Genomic DNA, 18470 nt, shown 5'->3' with positions numbered 1-18470 from the left:
AATGAAACAAAAAACATGTTTAAAGATTTTCCTAAGAGTAAAACAAAGTCACAATACTTTTCTTTCTTTCAATCATAATTATAAAGAAGTTATGTACTTAGCATAACATTCCATCTGTGTTGTCTATCTTCATTTAGCTTTGACAAATGAGTTTGGTTCCAATATTGGAACTGACTCAGCCATTACTACAGCTCGCGCCGACCAAAAACTTTCCAGCTTCACCTCTACCCACAATCCCACTCTCACAGTTACCTCAGATCGAGTTTGCAGAAAAGTATATAAACCTATACACACACACACATGTGTATATATATATATATATATATATATATATATATATATACATATTTATCTATCTATCTATATATATATATATATATATATATATACATATTTATCTATATATATATATATATATATATATATATATATATATATACATATATATATATATATATATATATATATATATATATATATATATACACACATACATATATACATATATTGAAAAAACAATAAATGAAGCCCAGATGGAAGCCACATCTACTGTGCTTGAAAAAATCATAATACTTCAAGGATATATAATCCGATCCACCAAAAAATCTTTTAGGGTCAGGGGATGGAGGGAGGGGAGGTATGGATAAATGAAGATAGACAACACAGATAGAACTTTATGGTAAGTCCATAACTTCTTTATCTGATATTGTTAATCTTCATTTTTATCCTTGACAGATGGGACAAAGTCCCCGGGTACCTATAATCTCAGATGGACTCATGGAAGGATATTCCTGAGCACCATCAAACTAATGGAAGATCTTCCCCTAGAGACCATGTCCAATTGGTAACGAGTAATAAGGGAAGCCCAAGTAGCTGCAACACATATATCAAAGCTCTAGTATGGAAAACTGCCGAGGTAGCTATAGATCTTGTAGAATGTGCTTTCACAGGCTTAGGCAAGGTTAATTTATTCTTATCATAAATACATGAAATGCAGTCTTTCAGTCATTTAGCCAGTTACCTTGCTGACTGCCTTACCCAACTTTGCATTGGAAAAGGAAAGAAATAGTTGATTTGATTTTTAGATGTCCTTTGTTCTGTGAAGACCGAAACATAATTGTCTATGTACATCAAGTAAATGCAAGGCATATTCCCCTTTGCTGGGGTAATTTGGAAAGAAAACCACTAAATTAATTGTTTGATTGATGTTAGCCTCTGATACTACCTTGGGTAGAAAGGAGGGGTTTGTTCGTAAAGAAACTCTATCCCTGTGGAAAATCAGATAAGGAGGTTCAGATGACAGGGTCTGGATCTCTAAAACTCTCCTGGTGGAGATAATGGCTACCAAAAACAGTGTCTTCCAAAACAAAAACTTCAGGTCACATTCCACAGAGGGATCAAAGGGAGAATGAATTACAGCCTGTAGTACTAAGTTCAGATCCCAAGGAGGCATTGGATCATTGAATGGGGATTTTAACAAAAGTGTGCCTCTTAGGAACAATTTACGAAACCTATGGGAGGCTAAAGAACGTTCTTCTAAACCATAGTGAAAATTAGAAATTGCAGCTCATTGTAACCAGATGATAGAAGGGGAAGCTCAGGCATGGAAAAGTGAGGCTAGCAAGTCTAAAATATGCTCTATAGAAGCAGAAAAGGGATTCATTTGTTTTTCATGAGCCCAAAAGGTAAATCTCTTCCATCTGTTAGAGTACAGTTTCCGAGTAGAAGGTTTATGAGCCGACATACTGGGGAGGAAATATCAGTATGCCTGGCAACTAATGGAATTTGAGGAACCACGCTGTCAGCTTGAGGTTCAAAATGTGTGGCTGAACTAGCCCATCTGGATGGGACAAAAGATCTGGAACTGTGTCCGGAATCCAAGGTTGTTAAAATCAGGTAAGACCAAAGGAAGGGAAACCAAATCTGTCAAGACCAAAAGGGGCAATGAGGATTGCTGTGCTTTTCAACCTGAGCACTTTCTGTAAGAATCTCGGAATTAAAGTTATCAGGGGAAAGGCATACAGAAGACTGGGAGGGCCAATTGTGAAGAAGAGCATCTCTGGGCGATTTCTCAGGAGAGGGAATCAGGGAGAAGTAAATGCTGTTCTTGTTGTTTAGGGGGGAAGCAAACAGGTCATAGCAAGGTCAACCCAGTGACGGAGGAACATTTTCACCACTGCTGGATTGAGAGACCACTCATGAGGCTGAAGGATACATCCACTCAGTTTGTCTACAACCACACTGGAACTCCCTGGAATGTGGGTTGCTATTAGAAAGCAGTTGGAAGAGATCGCTCACTGCCACACCCTGAGGGCTTCTCAACAAAAGGAGTAAAGACTTGGTTCCTCCCTGCTTGCTGATGTACCATACTGACATGTTGTCTGTTTGAATTGCAATTGTCCCCTGAGGAAGAGCTGTCTGAAAGGCCTGCAATGCTTGAAGCACAGCTGTTAGCTCTAGGACATTGATGTGCAAGTTGACCTTTAATGGGGACCAAGTGCCTTGGACAGTCTTGTGCAGAAAATGTTCCCCAGACTCCATCTGTGAGGCATCCATGGTCACTATGACCATGGGCTCTAGAAGAACAAAGGGGCAACTGCACAGAATTTGTTCAGAATCCATCCACCATAGAAGATCCTTCTTGTAATAATTGGTGATCAGAATTTGGTCTGACAAGGGGTGAAGGATAAACCATTGAGAAGCTAGTACCCATTTCAGGATTCTCATATGAAACCTGACTAGAGGTACTACAGTTAGCAATACTGCCACTGACCCTAGAGTTTGCAAAACTAGTCAAGCAGGGATTGCTGTGGATTATATTTTGAACTTGTACCATTATTCTTTGAAGTCTCTCTAGAGCAGGGGTGTCCAACCTTTTCAGTTGCAAGGGCCGCATTGAGTCAACAGAAATGGTCTCGGGGCAAACGGCAAGTGAGGACCAAAAAAAAAAAAAAAAAAAAAAAAAAAAAAGGTCTCACATTAACTGAAGAGCAAAAAAAAAAAAAAAAAACCAGGTTTATGCAGACTAGTGTGGCTGTATTGTAGGTGAATTTGAACAATAAATAAGCAGGTAGGTGGTAACAGGGTGCACACACTGATTTGCAGCTAAATGCCACTCTATGGAAAGGACTGCAGCAGTAATCAAGCCTCATGTCATACATTTTGAGGAGCATGCCTCGCTTTTAAGCGGGCCCCATCACAGCCATCTGTTTAAGCAACTTTCAAGTTTTTTGTAGGTGTTGTAATTGTATTTTCTGTTGGTAGACAGTGAAGACCTTCACCACCAGTCCAAAATACTGCACAGGAAGCACTGGCTGATGTAGTATACCAGAAAATAAATCATATACATGACACCTCTTAATGTAAGGTCTGTCCACCCCTCAACTCAGTACATTGCTTAAATCAGAGCCCCAGTGGCATATTTTGTGACCTATTAAATACAGTGCCATCAATATATGTGTCAATGATTTCACAGAGGTTACCAGTTCTATAGCTATATAAAAATGTATGCTAGTAGTATGACAGCATAAGATCACAGTTAATACCAGCACTTACCCGAACCATGAATTCAAGTTTATAAAAAACTTCAGACCCAGTGACAAATCTTTGGATGAGTTACTCATCTAAAACTAAACACTTCAGGACTCACAGCATTATCACAGTGCTATTACTTACTACTACAGGGTGCATAATACTTTTCTTCAGTCCATTTCAAAGCAATTCTTAATTCCTTGCTCATACCAAGAATCTAATTTTTGAAAGTGATGGATGCAATGTTTGTTCTTAGATATTTTCTATCATTGGAATATGCGCAAGTATGAGACCAGTGCCTCTTTGCACAACATTGTCATTTAATTTCACTCAGATATGTCAAACACTGCTATTTCTTGGAAAGATATTATTCATTATGCCTAGCCAGTGCATCATGGTTTACCCTTGAATGAAAGCACCCATACAGAAAATGTTCATTTCTAACAACACTGATGTGCAAACTAAAAAGCACAGCATGTTTTCCCTGTTCTAGCTTCTTATTTAAGCAATCTGTCCATGGCTGTTACTATAGCACTCTGGGGAACAGAACCCACCCATTAGCATGAATAACAATTGTATCCCAACCTAAATGTGTTAACAAAAAGTTTTTACAAGGCTCAACCTTCGTTCCCTTGTGAAACATTTATGCAAAGCCATTGTGGTAACACTGTAGTAATGCTAATTTAATACACAGATAAACTGGTTACTTTTAATACACAGATAAACCGGTTACTTAACAGCTAGGCAAATTCTTCAAAGTCCAGCAGACAACTTTCACTTTTCCTGAAGGTGCAGTAAATTAACTTATTTCTAAATGACTAATGATTCATACGCTTTCTTCCATTAACACCTCTGTTTGCAATACTGTTACAGTAGCCCTAACACGTACATACAGAAACAAGCATAAAGAAGCCTTTGTTTGAAGCCTGTGCGAGTGTCTATGTTCAAATGTGTGAATAACCTGAGCTGAATAGTACAACATTCTGAAGCATTTGTAAACTAAGGAGCAGACACAGTGTCAAAATACTTAACTTACCTTTTGCTATGTAGTAGTGTAGTTGGTGTGTACAGAACAAAATAATAAACTCTGGTCACTACTTCCCGCTCCTTACCAGACTATAGCTTCAGCTGCAAAGATGGTACTGACCCTGGAATGTGAATTTAGCTGTATGAAAATGCAGACTCTGCAAAAGACTGCTGTTTGCATACTTACATTACTACATCAAGGCATACGCCACTCCATTACTGGGTACTTTCCAAATTGCTGTGATTTTACAACATAGTTTAACACTTGCTTTGAACAGATTTGTCAGTAATTTATAAATATGTTAATAAGTTAATTAATAAACTGTTTAACCAAACTGACAGTTTGGTATATCATTTCAATTATTGCTCCATTACATTAGTCCTTAAAACAGAACAGGCCCAAAACTTCCCCCTAAATTTTAACCTTGAAAAGTTAATGTGGTCAACCATCTTGGTGTGTGTGTGTGTGTGTGTGTGTGTGTGTGTGTGTGTGTGTGTGTGTGTGTGTGTGTGTGTGTGTGTGTGTGTGAGTGTGTGTGTGTGTGTGTGTGTGTGTGTATGTGTGTGTGTGTGTATGTGTGTGTGTGTGTGTGTGTGTGTGTGTGTGTGTGTGTGTGTGTGTGTGTGTGTGTGTGTGTGTGTTTGCATGCATGTACATGCGTGTGTGCAAGTACGGAATATGTGATGAAAAACAGATATAATAACCTCTGTCTATTACACTCAGAATGCGTTTTATACAGATCGGTGTAACAATCATTTTGTAAGCATTTTCTGTGTAAATTTTGTGTAAGGTCATAGTTGTCCTTTAAGTTTATAAGTTCCTAAAAAGCTTCTTACAACCTCTCTCTATCGTCCTATCTATGACACTGATTTGGTTTACTGATAGAGCCAAATTGCTAGTACAATACCTTCATTTCTGCATTGCTAGTCATCTCTTTCTTCTGTTCTTCATATATCGTACATGTTATCTCCTCTCTCCACGATCTCGCTTCAGCTTTTCTTAATCCAGTATAAAAACCGCCCGAACGGTGTTTTCAGATGCGCATACCAGCGGAAAGACGCTGGTATGAAAAAAAGTGAAAAAAAGAAAGTTGGCGCATGCGCAGAACAGAAAAAGTACGCGGACGTGTAAACACACGGAAAAAAAGTTAAATTAAAATTAAATTTAAATTTAAGGGTCGCGGGCCGCATAGAAGAGCTCTGAGGGCCGCATGCGGCCCGCGGGCCGCGGGTTGGACACTCCTGCTCTAGAGGCAGGGATGCTATAGCTGTCTCCATATTTAGTATAGCCCCAATAAATTCTAAATTTTGCATTGGTGTCAAATGTGATTTCTCAAGATTTACCATTATCCCCAGATGAACACAGATATTGAGAGTAATATCTCTAATTACTATCAACTGATGCCTGGCGAAACGGTTATAAACCAAACGTCCAAGTACAGAAACACCCAGAATCCTTGCAGTCTCCCAGAATATTTGTAGTTTCCAGTGAGCTACTACTATGCATTTGGTGAACACCCTGGGGGCTGTGGTGAGACCAAAGGGCAGTACTCTGAATTGGTAATGACTGGCTCCCAGCCAGAAGCAGTGGAACTTCCTGGAGCATTTGTCCATTTTTATGTGGTAATACACATCCTGAAGATCTACTAAGCACATGCAGTCATCTTTCTTCAGAAAAGGAAGAAGAGACTGTACCGTGACCATCCAAAGTCGGTTTCTAGTCCCCTGTCTTTTTTGGCACTAAAAAGAATCTTGAGTAGGTTCCGGATCCTTTCTGGTCTGGTGGGACTTCGTGGATGACTCTTTTTTTCCAGCAGTTTTTAAATTTCTTGCACTGCCGAATCTCTCTCATTGGGTAGAACATCAGGGATTTTCCTGAGTACTGGGGGAGGATGAGAAAAGGGAATGATACAGCCTCTGGATACAATCCATTGGACCCAGGAATCTTTTGTTATACTTAGCCAGGTGTTTAGGTGCAAGGACAAGCATCCCCCAAACTGCCTCCAGAGGAAGACAATCGGGCCTACCTTCCAGGAGCGCTGAAAGGGCTTCACTGGAAAGCAATCCCTGAAGCCCTGGTTTTGCAGACCACCTCTGCCGTGAGGGCAGCGTCTTCCATTTTGGCTCCCTAATCTACCCCTAGGGGAACTACCTCCACATGTGTCTTGGAAATGCCTTTGAGATTTTTTGAACCACATTTTCCCACCACTCCTCTGGTTCCTAGAAAAGGACCTCTGCGGGGGTGGTGAAATATACGCCCACAACACAAAGGGTCTTACCATCCTTCTCACTCCTGGATAAGGACTCTCTCACTTTAAGGCCAAACAAGGATCTTCTGTTAAAGGGAGCATTGAAGAAAGAAGACTTGAATGGTTTCACAAAGTCACAAAAGTGCAGCCATAAGTGTCTCCTTATGGTTACACCTCCACCCGCTGATCTGGAGGTCCCTTTGGCCGTATGAATGATCAGCCTCATGGACGAATTAGACAGACTCCAGGGTGGCTAGCTGGGAAACCACTTTCTCTTGGACTTCTTCAGCTACAGCTCCCACCAGGGTATCTGACAATCAGATACCGCTGGAGACTCATGAAGTGTGCCAAAACATTCAAGGACCTTACAGCGAAGGTCAATGAAACATAGACCCACTTCCCAAATCTGTCAATGGACAGTGGAACTCTCTTCAGCAAGTTCTTTTTTAGTCGCTACTACAACCATAGAATCCACAGCTAACCCCTTGGCCCAGAACTGCTTCCTCAGGGCCAGATAACATTTTATCAGGTCTCTTAGGGATGGGCTTGATGGTGTCCACAGCCTTCCATGCCTACTGTGAAATCAACAGAATGAGTTCATCAGTGGATGGATTCATCCAGGAGGTAGATGGGTGGGTGCCAAAAGCCTGCAGGTAGACAGATTTCTCTGAGGAAGGGTTTTGGAACTTTCAGCCACCCCTCTGTTTTAGAATTTCTAGAATGTCTCCAAATGAGACATTTTCAAGAGATAACCGTGGGACCCTTCCCCCTCGTCGAAATCTGTGTCCTGGGTAACCAATTCCTGTGGGGAATTCAAGTGCTTCCTTTTGCACTTCTTCTTCTGAGGGACCTCCTCAGGAGGATAATCTGGGGAGGTATCAGAAGATGACAGAAACCGGGTCTGGGGACTTCAGCACCTGCTGTCCCAATGGAGAGGCAGGAGGAATAACTGAGCTGGGGGGGTACCTGTTCCAAGGGGGAAGCATCGACTGAGTCACCATAAGTGAGAAGGCCCTCTCCATAACCTTGAAGGCCGGTCCCCATAAAGAGGGAAGAGAGCCCGGAACTGAGACAGACTGCTTTGTGAACAGGGTCACTCCCCACTCCAAAGAACTGACCCACAAGACAGAAGCCAGTGCCAAACTACCTTGAGCTGAAGCCCCAAGGAGCAGGGATGGCTCTGAAAAACCTGAAGTCGAGACTTGTCCACCGGAACAGATAGGGTAGCTTTAGCTCCGGGAGGTCTCAAGTTCTGAAGCCACCAATGAGCTCAGGGGGACTACCGGTTCCGAAGATGCAAATAACTCCAAAGCCAATACAGTCTGTGCAGGGACATCTGGAACAGATGACTCTAAGACAGCTGCCTTTTGGATGCCAGGATCCACCACATAATGCATGCACTCAGGTCACTCCACAACAAGTACAAATATGACTCTGTCATTGTCAAGATTGATGTGAATAACCTGAGATGTACCTCCCTGGAATACATAAAAAAAGACATGTAGCCCAGGCAGGTATGACCCTAGCCCTAAGTAGCATCCTGCCATCACCCAGAATGATACCACAGTACAAGGACAAAGTGATTGACTTCAAGAAATGGCTAAGCTTCGCTTCGGTTGTCATTCTAAGGGGATCCAGCATCTGTCTGCCTGGGATGACATGATCGACAGACCAAGATGCTTTGCCAGAGATGACCTGCACTTGTCACCCTTGGGATTCCGGATACTGGCTAAGGCTCTTGCCACCCCTATAGTGCCTTTTTTACGCAAGGTTCAAATGACAAATTCAACACCGTAACAGGTACAAGCAAGCAAAATTTGACGGTAATGCTATTCAATGCTAGAAGTCTAAACCTCAAAATGCATTCACTCGAGGCACTCCTTAAAATGGGGAACATCGACATCTGTGCAGTGAGAGAGACCTGGTTCAAGGCTCCAAAGAGCACCCCTGTATTACCAAGGCTATAATTCATACCACACCTTTCGGCCCTCTAACCAGGGCTGAAACACTAAAGGTGGAGGCATGTCCATATTCATTAAGGATATCCCCACCTCCAGGCTAGTTGCTCAGCATAATGCATCTGAGATTATCCAAGTGCAACTAACTCTGGGCAAGACCGCAATCCAAATTGTAACTTGCTACAGATCCCCCACCATGCCCTAGGATTCCCACTCCCCATTTCTTGATACACTGGAAAATATTGGGGTACAATCCAACACCCTAATAATGGGCGATTTCAACTACCCCATCATTAACTGGGAAAACTACTCACGTACCAACACTTTAGCTCAACATTTTCTGGAATTCATAAATTCCAGCGGCTTGGATCAACTTATCCACACCCCCATCAGGGACAGCAATATCCTAGACCTGGTCATTACCAACATGGGTGACCGCTGTTCCACACCAGAGGTCAATTCCTCTTTGTTCAGATCCGACCACAAGCTAATCAGCCTAGACAGCCACATCCCGCCCCCACCCCACATTAGGGAAAACACCGTAAAAAATTTCTCCAAAGCCAACTTCATGCTTCTTAAGACAGAAGTAGCAAACTTCACGACACCCATGCAGATGGACAATAGAGGTACGACTGCTGAATCCTATGCAAATGTACTTTATAAGCACTTACACGAGTGCATGGATCGTGCTATCCCTAACAGAACTAAGATGCTATCCTACAAAAAAAGGAAGCCAACCTGGTGGTCCCCTGCCATAAATAAACTCGACAACAGAAGAAAGAAACTGTTGCAAAAAAGAGTAAAATCCCATGACTGGAAGAACTCCCTGGTCAGCCTCAGTAAGAAGCTGAGATCCCTCAGAAAATCCTCCAAAGCTAGTTATGAAAACAAAATCATCACTGATTCTAAAGACAACCACAAAGCATTCTATAGCTATGTCAAGAATCTCGATGGCAACACTCAGATCTGCTCTGAGTTACAGCAAAATGGCACTAAATATACAGAACCAACTGACATTGCCAACATCTTGGCAGATAGCTTCAGTGCTAACTTTACCCCCCCCCCTCACCCCCTAAACGGCCCATCTCTATAACGGAAGAATGCAAAGTTCTTGTAATCACGGCTGCACAGGTAAAAAAACGTACTCTCCAAAGCCAAGAACACAGCATCCATGGAACCTGACAACATCCCAGGCTGCGTTTTACATGAACTACAGAATGAACTGGCACCCCACCTAAGCACCATGTTCAGACATAGCCTCACGTCAGGCTTTTTGCCCACTGAATGGCACACAGCGACGGTTATCCCACTCCACAAAGGGGGAGCCACCACAGACCCCAGGAACTACCGCCCAATTAACCTAACAAGCCTGGTCTGCAAGGCCATAGAACGTATCATCATGGAACTTATAAACAAAGACATTGGTAATCTCCAAACTCTGGACACCACCCAGTTCAAGTTTGTGAAAGGCAGATCATGTCTCCTAAATCTGATTGACTTCTTTGAAGCAGTCACCAAAGCTGTAGACGAGGGTAAGGTCATTCACACAGCCTATCTAGATCTCGCCAAAGCTTTTGACACCATCCCCCACTCTGGAATTATAGATAAGCTCACTAAACTAGGTATAAATCTCTATGTCACAAGATGGGTTGCCAACTGGCTCACTGACAGAACCCACACTGTGAAAGTAGCAGACTGCAAATCTGACTTCAGACCAGTGACAAGTGGAGTATCACAGGGCACAGTCCTGGGTCCTCTTCTGTTTGGTATATATTTTTCTGAAGTACCAGGCTAACACAGAAGGTCTTTGGCTAATGAAGTTCGCAGATGACTGCAAACTAGGAGCCATAACTGAAACTTCTAACGATGTGGAAATCTTACAAAAGGGCCTCACTGAGAAAGATGCCTGGTGTCAAATCCATGGCCTCAAGCTCAATGCCAAAATGTGCATTGTCATCCCCTCTGGTAAAAACTCTGTACCCATGAGCTACCACATAGGTGGTAGTGTACTTAACACCGAAAGTGTGATAAGAGACCTTGGGGCACAGGTGGAGAGTAGTCTCTCCTTTGATAATCACATCGCCACAGTGGTCAGGAAATCCTTCTACGTGGCACACCTCATTACAAAAGGTTTCTCATCCAGGAAAAAGAGGTCATTGTTCCCCTCTACTCGTCACTCATTAGACTCATTATAGAGTACAACACCCCTTTTGGTATGTACCTCACAAGACCTCTATAACAGCTGGAAAGACCACAGAAATACCTCACAAAGAGGATTGCCGGCCTCAAACAGATGCCCTACGCAGACCGTCTCAAAAAACTCCAGCTTTACTATGTCACATATCGCCTGCTCAGAGGCGATCTCTGCCTAACATACAAAGCTATGTCAAACCCAGAGCTGTTGGACATGCTCCACTTAAAGAAATCCCAATCCCTCCGAGCTACATTCTCTAGGGACCTAAACCTTGTCACCATAATAAACAGAACATGCTGGAGGGATAGATTCCCGCCCCAGAGACTTCCCATACTCTGGAACAAACTACGTATATATATCAAACAAAGCTCCTCATTAGCATTTTTCAAGAAAAATCTTGATGATTGGATGGGAAATAGGAAATTCACCCCGGGGATCACCTCTGTGGCTTTGCTTGACAGGGGCACAGGAAAATAATTTTCTTGGGTGGTGAAAACCAGAGTACCTTTTTAGCTAAGCTTGTATAGGCACTAGGGCCAATAGCACAGTGCCTACCTATGACCTTAGAGGAGGTTAGAGGAGGAGTAGTTAGCGGGGTAAAGGATGTGTTGTTTCCAAGATCCAAAGGCGTTGGAACCAAAAGGGGGCTTGAAAGTCCTCTAGCCTATAGAATTTTATTCACCAGTCTCTCCACGTCATGTTCAGAGACTTTTGGTGGAGTAGATAGATGAAGAAGATGGGTCTTGGGTCTCTGCAGAAAAACTTCTGGAAGCTCCTCTGCGAATGGGTCAATTGAAGGCGAATAAGTTGTCCTAGGAAAAATGTCCTTAGTCACAGTTGGTGGAGCAATCATTGTTTCCTGCACTGGGGTCTTTGAAGTTGAAGGACTTGAAACAGCAATTGGTGCTGGAGTATTTGTCAAAACCAGTATCTTGGAAGAAGAGGCCTGAGGTTCCACAGCCAGGAATCAATAAACTAGAACTGATAGGCAAAGTTGTTCTGGTTTGCCTAGCTAGAAGTCTCCGAGCAAGCGAGCCTAGCTGGTTGTCACAGAGTATATTTCTGAGATTAAGTAAATTAAAGAAGATTTCAGTAGTGTCACGCTTTGACCTCTCCAGTAATTGCTTTGCACTCTGTACTGCATGTTCAGCAAGGCCATTTGACTGTGGATATTCAGGAATGCTAGTAACCATGGATAAAGTCCCATTCTTTAGCATATCTCTGAAACAATTGACTGGTAAACTGAGAACCATTGTCATAAATAACTGTGTGGACTACCATGAACTCAGAAATGACATTTCATCTTAGTAATAACAGCACTGGACGTTAGGTTAGGTAGCAAATAGATCTCAAACCAGTTCAAATAAGAGTCTACCGACACTAAGCAACGTTGACAGTCCCACTCAAATATGTCAGTTGCTACTGTTAACCAAGGTAGTTCAGGAATTTGGCTTAGCTGAAGTGGCTCTTTTTTGCAAATGTGGTTTAGTACTGGTGCACACTGAACAAGAAGAAAGCACTTTATCAATGTCTTTTGCTAGAAAAGGCCAAAATACTAGTCCTCTCACCCATCTTTTGGTAGAATCAGAACCCAGGTGGCCACAGTGTAAAATCTGAATGTATTCACATTATAAGGAAGTAGGAACAATAACTTTTGGACCTTTGAAAATTATACCATCTTCCACTGGCATCTCATCTCTGTGTGAAAAGTAAGGTTGTACTTCTGGCAGTACACAGGACTGCTTTGACGGCCATCCTACATTGATGAAGTGGTTGAGCTTTTGCAAAATTGGATCAGTGTTTGTATGATCTTTCAGCTCATCAAGTCTGTTGTAGAAAAATTAATCACTTCCATCACATCAATGTCAAAATTCTCGGCATCAGGCTGTTCTATGGTATTTTTGGTCGATCTGGATAAGGTATCAGCCAGATAAAGAAATTTACCTTTTGTATAGACCATTTTGAAATTGTACGTTTGCAATTTGAGCATCATTCTTTGTGGTCTTGTTGGAACGGAATGCATAGGCTTCTTTAAAATAGTGACTAGAACTTGATGGTCTATTTCTATCTGGATTGCTCGGCCATAAATATAATCATGGAACTGCGAACATGCTAACACAATTGCCAAAAGTTACTTCTCAATTTGAGCATACTGCGTCTCAGTAAGAGTTCTAGATGCGTAGGCAATAGGTCTGCCCTCTTGAAGAAAAACTGCACCAAGACCGAACTTTGAAGCATCACAGGAAAGAACTAATGGTTTGTGGACATCATAGTATCTTAATGCAGGCTGTTTAGCAATTTGCTGTTTGAGATTATCAAATACTCTGTGGTGTTGTTCTAACCATGACCAGGCAACAATTTTGTATGTCAGCTCTCTTAAAGGCACTGATAACTCACTAAATTCAAGGATAAATTTTCCCAAATTGTTAACCATACAAATAAAACCCTGTAGAGCTTGGACATTGTCTGGAGCTGGCATCTCAAGAATGGCTGCTTGCTTGGAAGGATCTGATCGTAAGCCTGTACTGCTAATAAATTAATTACATAAGTAACTTCTGGTAGTCTGAATTTTCACTGCAGAGAATTGAGCTTTAAATTCACTTCACGTGGTCTGTCCAGAACTTTCCTGAGGTTTCTGTCATGCTCTGCTTCACCATTGCCTCCAAACAGTAAATCATCACCTATTATTGCACACCAGCAGCCTGAAAAAATTTGTTCCATTGCACGCTGAAAGACTTCACTGGCAGAATTTATTCCAAAAGGCATCCTGAGAAATATGTATCTACCAGACGGGGTACTGAATGTAGTCAGTAGCGACGATCTGCGATCAAGCATTACTTGCCAAACTGAACTCTTTCATCTAAGACAGAAAAAACAGTGGCATTTGGCATGAGGGTTGCAATCTCCTTAACTATACACATAGGATGATGAGATCTTTTAAATGCCTTGTTCAAGTCTCTTGGTTCAGTGCATATTCAGATTTCATCTGAATTTTTCTTATGAGCAGCTACCATAGCAGATACTCACTCAGTTGGTTCTATGACTGGACAAATCATACCTTGCTGCGAACCAGTGTTTACTTTGAGCTCTGTGGGTTTACCACTGAAAAGGTCAGTACAAAATACTTCATTCTTTACCATCAAATCTACTGCATTAACCTTTTCACCGACCACTGATACACCATCTACATAGAAAGTAGCGTTGCAGCTCTCTACATTATCAACTTGCTTTATTGAGTGACCTTTCTTAACAACTGAATGAGTCTTGCTTGATTTACAAAACTTTTGAAAGTAATTCCATTTTTTACACTTGTGGCATTGCTGACCAAATGCTCAGTGCTTCTCTCTTTTAGACTCATTGCTGGCACCACAATTATGACAGTTAACAATTAAGACTTGACTTAGGTTTTGCTGACTCAGTCTAGTCTTATACCGGACTGTGCATGCCCTTTTTACTAAGATAGTCTTGGAACTTGCTAGAAAGCTATGGGTTTTCCCTGCCACACCCACAGAGGTTGCTGCTTGCCACGTGTTGCATGCTGTCTACATTTGTTCTAAAGGCTGCTGAACCCATGATCTTTTCACTTGTAAGTATATCTGTATGCCTTTCTATGAGTTCATGGATTTGACAAATCTCTACGGCTTTGCTTAATGTTAAATCACTGTCATGAAACAAAATCTTTCTCACTGCAGCACTATTAACACCACACACAAGCCTGTCCTTTATCATCTCATCTTTCAAGTCACCAAATCTGCATGTTTTAGCTTTATTTCTCAAGTCAGTGATATAAGCTGCAAAAGTTTCACCTGGCTTTTGGTCTCCTGTATAAAATAATCATAATGACAACAAGTACAAGTATAACTCTGTCACTGTTCATGTGGGTGTGAATGACCTGAGATGCACCTCCCTGGACTATATGAAAAGAGACATGGAAGAGCTCTCGGATTATGTGGCCCAGGCAGGTATGACCCTAGCCCTGAGCAGCATCCTACTGTCACCCAGAATGATACAGCAGTACAAGCAGAAAATGACTGACTTCAACAATTGGCCAAGTTTCTGGTGTCATTCTAAGGGGATCCAGCATCTGTCTGCTTGGGATGACATGATTGATAGACCTTGATGCTTTGCCAGACATGGCCTGCATCTGTCACCCCTGGGTTTCCGGAAACTGGCCAAGGCTCTTGCCACCCCTATAGCGTCTTTTTTTTAGGCAATGTTCCAAAGACCAAATTACTGCCAAAACAGCTATAAATAAATGCAATCTGAGGGTCATGCTGCTCAATGCTAGAAGTCTAAATCTCAAGATGCACTCGCTTGAAGCACTCCTCAAAAAGGAGAACATTGACACTTGTGCTGTAATGGAGACCTGGTTTAAAGCAGCAGAAAGTATCCCTGAGCTACCAGGCTATAACTCACTCCACACCTTTCGGCCCCAGAACATGCATCAAAGCTCCAAAGGCAGCGGTGTCTCCATATTCATAAAGGATAGGCACACCTCCAGACTAGTAGCCCAGCATAATGCATCTGAGATACTTCAGGTACAACTAACATTGGGTAAGACAGCGATTTAGGTCATAGTCTGCTATAGGTCCCCAATCATGTCTCAAGACTCTACCTCCACATTCCTAAGCACCAGGAAACTATTAAGGTCCAACCCAACACTCTCATACTAGTTGACTTCAATGACCCCTCCATCAACTGGGAAAATTACTGATGCACCAATACAGTGGTCCAACACTTCCTGGAATTCATCAGTTCCAATGCCCTGAACCAGCTCATTCTTACTCCCACTAGAGGAAGCAACATCCTTGACCTGGTTACTACCAATATGGGCAACCATTGCTCTACACTAATAGTCAATTCCTCCCTGGTTAGATCCAGCCACAAGCTAATCACCATGGAAATCCATCCCCCCCCCCCACAAAGGCAACCACCATGAAAAAGTTCTAAAAACAGAGGTGGCTAACTTCACGGCACCCATTTCATTGGAAAACAGATGCATGACTGCCAAATCATACACCAATGCACTGTACAAACATGTACATAAATGCATGGAACTAGCCATACCCTACAGAACCAAGACGCTCTCTTCCAAAAAAAGGAATCCAAACTGGTGGTCCCCTGCCATTAATAAACTCTAAAACAGAAGAAAGAAACTGATGCAGAAAAAGGTGAAGTCCCAAGACTGGAAAAACTCCCTTATTAGGCTCAACAAAAAGTTGAGATCTCTCATCAAAACCTCTAAAGCCAGCTATGAAGGCAGAATTGCGACAGACGCTAAAAACAACCGCAAAGCCTTCTATAGTTATATCAAAAATCTCCACAGCAATACCCAGGTTTGCTCTGAGTTACTGCACAATGGTACCGCCTTTACTGAACCAACAGATATTGCCAACATACTGGCCGACAGATTCAGTGCCAACTTTACTCCCCCCCCCCCCAAAGGACCAATCACAATACCGGAGGAATGCCAGGCACCCAGCATTACTGCAGCACAGGTTAAACCTGCATTGTACAAGGCCAATAATACAGCTTCCATGGGACCCAACAATATCCCTGGATGTGTTCTACATGAATTATAAAGGTAACTGGCACCACATCTGTGTGACCTGTTCAATCGCAGCCTCACCTCAGACTTTGTCCCTACCGAATGGCGCACTGCTACAGTCATCTCTCTCTATAAAGGGAGATCAACTACAGAGCCTGGGAATTATTGCCCCATTAGCCTGACAAGTCTGACATGCAAGGCTATGGAGCGCATCATCATGGTCCTAATTAACAAGGATATAGGGAATCTCCAAACTCTAGATCCCACACAATTTGGTTTTGTGAAAGGTAGATCATGCCTGCTCAACCGGGTTGACTTCTTTGAGTCAGTCACCAGAGCTATGGATGAGGGCAAGGCAGTTCATACAGCCTACCTCGATCTGGCCAAGGCCTGTGATACCATTCCCCACTCAGGCATTATTGATAAACTCATCAAACTAGGCATCAACCTTTATATCACTAGATGGGCTGCAAACTGGCTCACAGACAGAACCCACAGTGTGAAAGTAGCAGACTCCAAGTCAGACAGCCAACCAGTCACGCGTGGAGTCCCCCAGGGATCGGTCCAGGGTCCTCTCCTATTTGGCATCTACTTCTCAGAAGTCCAGGCCAACACGGAGGGACTCTGGCTAACCAAGTTTGCAGACGACTGCAAGCTGGGAGCCATTATTAACTTCCCAAGTGATGTAGACATCCTACAGAAAGGCCTCACAATGACTGGTATCAAAACCATGGCCTTAAGCTTAATGCCAAAAAATGCGTCGTCATCCCCTTTGGGAAAAACTCAGTTTTCTCTAATTACTACATTGATGGAAGCCCACTGAAGGCGTTATAAGAGATCTGGGGACACAGGTTGACAGCAACCTCTCCTTCGACCACCACATTACCACTGTGGTCAGAAAGTCCTTCTATGTGGCACATCTCATTACCAAGGGTTTTGCATCCAGGAAGAAAGAGGTCATCATCTCCCTCTACTCTTCCCTCATTAGGCCAATCATCGAGTATAATGCCCCATTTGGCATGTAACTCACTAGACATATGCAACAGCTGGAAAGGCCACAAAAGTACCTCATGAAGAGGATCCTAGGCCTTAAACACATGTTGTACATGGACAGACTAAAAAAAACTCGAGCTATTCTGTCTCATATCGTCTACTAAGAGGCAATCTCTGCTTGACTTACAAAGCCATGTGTGACACAGCTCTGCTAAAAATGCTACATCTAAAGAAATCCCAATCCCTCCACACCACTCGGTCCAGAGACCTCAACCTCATAACCACACTCAACAGAACATGCTGGAGGGACAAGTTCATAACCCAGAGACTGCCCATGCTCTGGAATAGACTTCCCATGCATGTCAAGCAGGGCACCTCACTGGCCCTCTTCAAGAGAAATCTTGATGAGTGGATGGGAAATAGAAAGTTAACCCCGGGGATCACTCCAGTGGCTCTACTTGATAGAGGCACTGGGAACTAACATCAGGTAGCACAATAACAGGGCACTTCTATGGGCTAGGCTTGTAAAGGCTCCAGGGCCATTAGCCTAGTACACACATATGAACCTATAAGTGTCTCTCTAATGTAACATTTCTCTGGGGGTTGCACATTTCTCTAAATTTACATTTTAAGCAATCAGGGCCCTCTCTTGATTCAGTCGGTACCACAGCATGATGGTTTGCCCTCTCCCCTGCGTATATTTCTGGTGCATGCACAAATGAACGCTCTCTTTCAATGGCTTCTGAACCAGCTAAGTTAAGCAAAATTAAGCAAAATTAATGCCCTTGTACATGCATCTTTGTCAGAAAAACCTGCTTGTATGAAAATATTGTATTCCTGCTCGAATACTCTCCAGTTCTCCGCTATATTATGATCAAACACAAGTGGACTTGGTCTCTGAAATACCTCAGCCATATCAACACACAGTAGTGAAGGTGCTTAAAATTATATACGAACATGCACATATAAAT

At 42.6% G+C, this 18470-nt stretch overlaps 1 protein-coding gene across 1 annotated transcript in view; it reads right to left on the bottom strand.

Moving 5' to 3' along the window:
• AMZ2 (archaelysin family metallopeptidase 2) overlaps positions 1-18470 on the bottom strand; it is an 821206-nt gene that overhangs the window by 579147 nt on the left and 223589 nt on the right. The window lies entirely within an intron of this gene.

The sequence above is a fragment of the Protopterus annectens genome, chromosome 10.part0, assembly GCF_019279795.1.
Source record: "Protopterus annectens isolate FY-2018-M chromosome 10.part0, PAN1.0, whole genome shotgun sequence".
NCBI classification, from domain to species: domain Eukaryota; kingdom Metazoa; phylum Chordata; order Ceratodontiformes; family Protopteridae; genus Protopterus; species Protopterus annectens.
The sequence above is the reverse complement of the archived record's forward strand: the minus strand, read 5'-3'. Positions and strand labels throughout refer to the sequence as shown.